The 7,336-nt window shown below is 37.7% G+C and overlaps 1 pseudogene; it reads right to left on the bottom strand.

Annotated features, from left to right (window-relative positions):
• Positions 1-3,113: 3,113 nt before the first annotated feature.
• Positions 3,114-4,025, bottom strand: LOC100612120 (tubulin alpha-4A chain-like; annotated as a pseudogene).
• Between the last annotated feature and the right edge of the window lie 3,311 nt (positions 4,026-7,336).

Genomic DNA, 7,336 nt, shown 5'->3' on the forward strand with positions numbered 1-7,336 from the left:
TAACCGTGATTCCCAGATGATTCATATGTACCATAAAGTGTTTTAAATGCTGGATGAATTATGAGTTCCCGAGGTCAAAGGAACAGTATTAAAAAAATCTTTTCTATCTCTATTTCCCGGTACAATGTCTAGACGGAACATAATAAGCCCAACCAAATATTTGATGAATGAAACATAACACTGGCTCAGTGTCAAGTATTAAATTCCATTATAGGTTTGATTATCACAAATCTAACTATTATTTGCAAAGCTGAGCTTATGACTATGAGCAAATGAATGAATAATGAGACAGATATCATGAAAAAAGGAAAAGTGGTTAAGAAGTTACAAAGCATAGAATGAAAGAAATCACAGGCTCTAGATGTGCACTGAAATTAAAAGTTTTAAGGAACATAGGCCCCTGTAACAGAAAATTAAAACTGGAAAATTAATGGGTAAGTAATGGGGATCTGTCCTTGCCAACATTCATTATATTACCTAGAGCTGTCTTGATTTGTCTATTTTAGGTTCTCCTATTTGGGAGAGTGGTGGACCACTTGACTCTGACGAAAGCTAAAAATGCTGTCTCAGGAGAGTGCACACATACACACAGACACACAGACACACATACACACAGACACACATACATACACACAGACACACAGACACACATACACACAGACACGCTTAATTCAGTTTCAGGAAGTGCTCAGACTTTCTAAAACTTAGCTATCGAAGAAGGTACAGTGTACTTCAGGTAAAGAGCCCTTCATGATGTTTGAATTTTCTACATTACAAGTTAAATAAATGATGGTCTATGAAATCTAGAAATGATTTGGAGAAACAGACTTAGTCTCCCTCCTTACATATTCCACATCCTAAATTAACTTTTGACTGAGGGTTGAATTGTGGCCTCCACTCCACTGCAAATATATTGAAGTCCTAACTCTGGTACCTCAGGATGTGACCTTATTTGGAAATAGGGTTGCTGCAGATATAATTAGTTCGATGAGGTCATACTAAAGTAGAGTGGGCCCTTATCCAATATGACTGATGTCATAGTGAAGAGACACAGAGACAGATGCGCGAGGGGAGAACATCAGTGATGATGCAGCCCTAGATTGAAGTGCTGTATCTGCAAGCCCAGGAACACCCGCGGCCACCAGAATGTGGAAGAAGCGAGGAAGGATCCTACCCTGGAAGTTTAGGAGGGGGTATGATTCTGCCTACACCTTGATTTATGACCTTGAGACTCTAGAACTGTGAGAGAAGAGATTTCTGTTGTTTTAAGCCCTCCAAGTTTGTGGAAATTTGTTACAGCAGCCCTAGGAAATAGTGGGAAAACATAATCTAGAATTATAATAATTGATTTCAAAGTGTCTGTCGTGGTTATTAATAAAAACTTTTATTCAGAAGGTATTCACTGATCTTCACTATGTGAATTCACTGATCTTCAATTTGCCATGTAGCATACCCAAATAAATCAAGAATAGACTCTTATTCTTAGAGAAAAGATAGCCTAATTTTAATTTAAAATTTACTTAGTTGATCGGGGTTTCAGTTCTTTCATCAATGAAATGGACATTAAACGTTTAACATTAAAATTGTCTCTGAGTTCCTCTCAGAGTTCCTATCAGAATTTCTATCAGATATATATAATAATTGATTGGCAGTTTATTTGCTAAGAAATTATTTAAAATGAATTGTAGATACTTAACCTAAAGAAGAGAAAACTAGCTCTCTTCAATTAGTTGAAAGGCAATTAACTAGAAGAGTTATTGTTGTGTATGACCTAAAATGATAGATGGGAACTCGCAGAGATGAAATTAGACTAAATATACATAAGAACTTTTTAATCATTTTAGCTTTAACAATATATTCTGGCCCTCAAATTAATAAGTTCTTGGTCTTAAAACTTGTTTTGCTGAAGAGTCATTTGCCAAGATGTCTTTAAGGGTTTCAGTAATTCCCAAGTTGGTTGGAAGATCATATCTTCCAAACACTATGGGATCAAAAAGGGTATATTTGGAAGATTAATCACTCTGGAGATAAAATGAACTTCAAATCCTGTATCTGTTCCTTAGTAACTATGTAAACTTAATTTCTGAATATCATGTTCCTCTCCTGTAAATACAGATATTAATACCCACATTAAAGTATTGTTTTGAATTATAAAATAATGCATACCAAGTGTATAGTCATTAGTTGACAATAAAGTCTGATTCTCTCCTATGCCCTGTAACTCTATGTGTATTTATATTTGCTACTGTTTACTATGTTAGGATACAAAAATAAACTCCTAAATAAAACAAAAGACCCCCATTAAATAATATTTTAAAACAATTATTCAGAAAGATAAGTAATAAAGTATTACCTACTGCCACATGTTAATTTTTATAGTTGTGGGGATGTAGAAGTTTGTCACCAGCCACTCAGGTTTTTTCTACATTTGATCCTTAAGGGGAGCAACAGTACTTTCCTCAGAGCATTTAGAATAGAAAGTCCTGAACAACATTTTGAAGGTATAGGGAAAGAGCAAAGGTTCAAAAACATTGCTAAGCTCTGATCCTTAGAAGCACCAACAAAGTTCTGAGTAATTTGACAACAAAACCAGCCTCCAATTATTTTATCTTTAAAAGCAATTACTTCTTCATGACAATTATTCACATATTTTTAATTTGCAAAAATATTCTCTTTATAGTGAGCATATATGGAGCTGTATACTCAGCTTCTTTAATTTAGCTGCGGTGTGGTATAATTTTATAGTTATTTTGTTTTCAGATTTCATGTTCTGGATGTGGATATTAATGTAGCAATAGTCTGCATTTTTTTTCACTAGAGATAGGCTGTTTGCCCACACATTCCTGAAAGCAACATGAAAAAAAAAGGCCCATCAAGTACCCTTTGCAAAATCTACATATTTTCCTATGCTTTCTCTGTGTAAAGCAATGCAAATTACAAAATATTTTAAAATGTATATCTATCCTTTTGGGTGTTAAGTTCTGTTTTGCTGAAGCTACTAAATCCTTCTGTTTTATTTATTTATTTATTTCTTTATTTAAACCATGCAAGGAGACTGTTTATTTCCAAAGGATTTTGCAATAAACATAATGAATAGGCTCCAGGCAGCTGTTCTATTCTTCTCCCTCATTCTCATCCTCAGAGGAGTCGTTGCCTACTTCCTCATAATCCTTCTCCAGGGTGGCCATATCCTCCCTGAGCCTTGGAGAACTCACCATTCTTCATGCCCTCACCAGCTTCCCAGTGAACAAACGCCCTCTTGACATACATCAGCTTGAACTTGTGGTCCAGGTGGGCCCAGGCCTTGGCAATGGCAATTGTGTTGTTCAGCATGCACACGTCACACTGTACCTTGGCCCAGGTCACCCCCAGGCACCACAGTGGGCAGCGGTTAGTTGATACCAACCTTGAGGCCTGTGGGGCAGCAGTCCACAAGCTGAATGCTGCACTTGGTCTTGATGGTGGCAATGGCAGCATTGACATCCTTGGGTACATCTCTGTGGTACAACAGACAGTAGGCCATATGCTTGCCATACCAGTAAGCCATATTCCCTAAAGTGCCATACCATCACATTTTGCCATCTGGCTGGCAGGCTCAAAGCAGGCATTGGCGATCCCTGCCAAAAACAGCTGTTGTGGTACACCTTCTCTGCAGATGACTGGCACATAGGTGGCCAGGGGGATATAGATGTGCGTGCTGGCCACCAGGTTGATCTGAAACTCTGTCAGATCCATGTTGAGGGCCTTGTCAAAGTGCAGAGAAGCTGTGGTGGAGGAGATTACTTTGCTAATGAGACAGTTGAGGTTGGTGTAGGTTGGGGACTCAATGTCCAGGTTGTGGCCGCAATTGTCATAGATGGCTTCGTCGTCCACCATGAAGGCACAAGCTGAGTGCTCTAGGGTGGTGTGAGTGAGTGGTCAGGATGAAGTTGTAGGGCTCAACTATGGCTGTGGACACCTGCAGGGCTGAGTCGATGGAGAATTACAGCTTAGATTTTGCCATTGTCACCAGAGAGCTGCTCCATCAGGAGTGAGGTAAAGCCAGAGCCAGTGCCCCTGTCAAAGCTGTGGAACACCAGGAAGTCCTGAAGTCCTGTGCATTGGTCAGACGGCTTCCAGGTCCAGTCCAGCACTGGGTCATTGATCTCTTTGTCAATGGTATAGTGACCACGGACATCGTTGTTGAGAGCATCCTCTTTTACAGTGATGAGCTACTCTGGGTGGAAGAACTGTTGTTATAGGCCATTTCAGATTTCATCAATGGCCATAGGCTCCAGATCCACAAAACAGTCAGGACACATGTTTTCTAGCACTGGTTTCACAGAAGAAGCTGGTGAAGGTCGACTATCCCCTTCACCAATGGTCTTTTCACTGGGCTTCTGCCCATCAGTTTGAATCTCATGTTCCAGGCAGTAGAGCTCCCAACAGGTTAGCATTGCCCATCTGGACACCTGCCTGCCCCATATGGACTGAAATGTATTCACACGTGGCACGTGATGAGTCCCAGTGGTGTGTCTTATGTGGAGTCACGGTGATGGGTCTCAGCGAGAACTAACCCATCTTTTTAAGGACATTTTGGGTCTTGATTTAAAAAGTTTTAATTTTCCTGACACAAAAACATTGATGTTACAATGTGCAATTCAAATATATGTGGGAGAAAAGTGAAAGAAACACTGATTCAGCCTTAAGATAAGTGTATCCTAAGAATTCATTTTAGCTCTGCTATGTATTAGTAGTATGATTCTGGACAAATTATCTGATTTCTCTGAATTTTTGTTTTCTTATTTACAAAAAGGAAATAATATATTTTTCCTGCAAATCTTAGAGTGGTAAATTTAAATTTAGTATGCATATAAAATTTATTTGCAAATTATTAAGGGCTAAATGGATAAAAAATGTTATTTAACATGATATTATATCTTCATTGCCAATTTCCATATTTCTATTGTTTCTTTTATGCCTATCTTTGGCATAATTTTACTCAGCACCTAAGACAATGAATGATAGGCTTGGTCCATTTTATATCTGTCTTGTTATTTTGAAAGTCTGAAGAAAATAAAGACCCTAATTCACCAAATGAGGAAGATTAATTCCTCATTCAACAAGTGCATTCATTCAACAAATAATTATCAAGCACCAACTATGTACAAGAACTGTGCTGAGTGATGGGCCTGCAACAGTGAAAAATACAGACCATATTTTTCTCTTCATTCAACTTCTATTTTACTAGGTGAGACATAAAATAAACAATCTAAACAAGCAAGAAACTATATGTGAGGTGATGAGAAATGTTAAGGAGTAAAAGCAGAGCAGGAGTGAGTGCTTGTGGATGCAAGTTTATGTAGGGTGACTAGGAAAGGTTTGCTGAGTAGGTCATATTTCAGTAAAGATCTGGACTGATAAAAGTGAGGGAGTGGCCCATGCAGCTATCTGGGACAACAGGGTTACAGGCGGAAGGAACAATGTGTACCAAAGCTCCAAGGCAGAAGCATATTGGCATATTAGAGGCAGAGAGAAGGCCAGTGCACCTGGTGAAGAGTGAATAAAATGAAGAGCTGTAGGAGATGAATTTGGATAGGTAAGTGGAAGAGGCAGATGACCTACAAGCTGTCAGCCATTGTGAGAATTCAGGCTTCTGTGAGAGATAGGAAGTCATTTGCTAGTTTCATACAGAGAAAAAACAGGATCTGACCATTGTTTTAACATGATCCCTCTGGCTATGCTGCCTGGAACACAGTGAAGAAGATCAAGGTGAAACAAGGACATCATTCAAGAGGTCATTTAAATAATTATTGTCTTGGACCAAGATTTTAGTATGAAGGTAGTAAAATTGGTAAGATTCTGAATATATTTTCAGGATACAGCTGTCAGAGTTTGCTGATGGATTAGTCGTTGAGTATAAAAACAAAGTGAAGAGTGAAGAATATCTCTAAGAATCATGGCCTGAGCAATAAAATAATAGTATTACCATTTTCTCAGATGGGAAACAAAACGAAAGTCCTATTTAGGAGAATATCAGTCCCCCAGTTTTGGACATTAAAAGTGATTATTACCCATATCATAGCCACACACTTTCTCCTGGGTTCTCACTTAGGAACACAGGCAAACATTACTGACTTCTAGTGAGAAGCTTTGAGTCAACTAATAGAGGAATTCCCAAAGTATGCGGTTATTTTATTTTATTTATTTTATTTTATTTTATTTTATATTTTATTTTTGCCATAAGAGCCAGGCTTCCAGCTTTCACCATATAAATAGCAGTGAAAAAAAAAACAGTGGTTATAACTCATTTCCCTGTCAAGCCTTCAATCAATATTCTCAGCCATAGACAGTAGCCTGTCTCACCAGCAGGAAGGCAATAGTCAGAACCAGCTGCCCACATCTTTAAAAGTCCAGTATCTCTAAGTAGCAAATTTGAGGAACCCTGGAAAATTCACAGAACTCTCTGTTCTTCAACTAAATAGGAAATAACACACTCTGTGATCTACCTTTGTTACAGGGTTATTGTAAGGATCAAATAAGACAAAATGTACAATAATGTTATATAGGCACAGCAGTCATGACTCTGTTTAACAACAAAGCCATAGTGAGACTATTTTTTTTTTTGCAAATAGACCCTTATCAGCTGTAGATGGTATGACTGGAAGAATATAAGTTGTTTTTTAAAAAAATCAGTTCCAAGCAAGTTGCTTTCTTACTGATATATAATATTTATAGATATTTATAGATACATGTGATATTTTGTTACATGCATAGAATTTGTAACAATCAAATCAAGGTTTTTAGGATATCCGTCACCTCAAGCATTTATCATTTTTATTGGGCTCATTTCAAGTCCTTTCTTCCAGCTATTTTGAAATATGCAATACATTTTTGTTCACTGTAGTCATTCTACTATCGAATAGTAGAACTTATTCTTTCTATCTGACTATTTTTTTGTACCCATTAACCAAGCTCTCTTCATCCCCCTCCTCCTACCCACATACTCCTCCCAGCTTCTGGTATCTATGATTCTACTCTCTACCTCTATGTGATCAACTTTATTATCTACTACATATGAGTGGGAACATGCAACATTTCTCTTTCTGTGCCTGGCTTGTTTCACATAACATAATGACCTCCAGTTGCAATCATGTTACTGCCAATAATAGGATTTCAGTCTTTCTTATGGCCAAATAGCATTCCACTATGTATATATACCCCATTTTCTTTATTCATTTATCTGTGGATGAACACTTAGATTAAGTCCATATCTTTGCTGTTGTGAATGGTGCTGCAATAAACATAAGGGTGGAGTTATCGTTTTGATATACTAATTTCCTTGCCTTTGGATATA

This window comes from Pan troglodytes, chromosome 3, assembly GCF_028858775.2.
Source record: "Pan troglodytes isolate AG18354 chromosome 3, NHGRI_mPanTro3-v2.0_pri, whole genome shotgun sequence".
In the NCBI taxonomy this organism is placed as follows: domain Eukaryota; kingdom Metazoa; phylum Chordata; class Mammalia; order Primates; family Hominidae; genus Pan; species Pan troglodytes.